Genomic DNA, 692 nt, shown 5'->3' on the forward strand with positions numbered 1-692 from the left:
CGGGGCGGGGCGGGGCGGGGCAGGGCAGGGTGAGGTGAGGTAGGCTCAGTGTGCGGCGCCAAAGTCGCCAAGCTGCTCGCTGGGGAGGCGCTCTGCAGGGGGTGCACCACCGGTTCCAGGGGTGGCAGGCAAGTCCAGGGTGAGCGGCGAGAATGAGAAGAGGGGGCCAAAGGGGCCAGCAGCGGCGTGGAGAGACCTACGGGGCCTGGGGCAGCGCCGCATGCTGGGTTTGAAATTACATTACCTCCTCCCTTTCCCCTTTTGGTGGTGAAGAAAAGGGGGTTGGTCGGTCCGGGGCCGGACCGGAACCGGTGGTGGGTCCGTCCTCCGGATAGGAGGAGAGGCGAGCGTTAATGGCTGTTTTCGGACCTGCCGCGGGGCGGGGGTGGGCGGGTGGGAGGCACACACGGGGGAACCTGAGCGCCGTCGTCATCGTCACCTCTCGCTCGCCCTGGAGGGGGATGACTCGACGTGCAGCCCGAGGGGGGAGCCATGCAACGCGATTATACAGAGTGATGATGAGTCTTTGCGCCGCACTCCCACCACCACCTCGTTAGTGTGACGGAGAGGGTCGTCGTTGCGGATCTGTCTCTCTGTCTGTCTCTCTGTCTCTCTCTCGCTCCCTTCCTCTCTCTCGCTCCCTCCCTCTCTCTCGCTCTCTCGCTCCCTCCCTCTCTCTCGCTCTCTCGCTC

This window comes from Frankliniella occidentalis, unplaced genomic scaffold, assembly GCF_000697945.3.
Source record: "Frankliniella occidentalis isolate FOCC.00 unplaced genomic scaffold, Focc_3.1 Scaffold5, whole genome shotgun sequence".
NCBI classification, from domain to species: domain Eukaryota; kingdom Metazoa; phylum Arthropoda; class Insecta; order Thysanoptera; family Thripidae; genus Frankliniella; species Frankliniella occidentalis.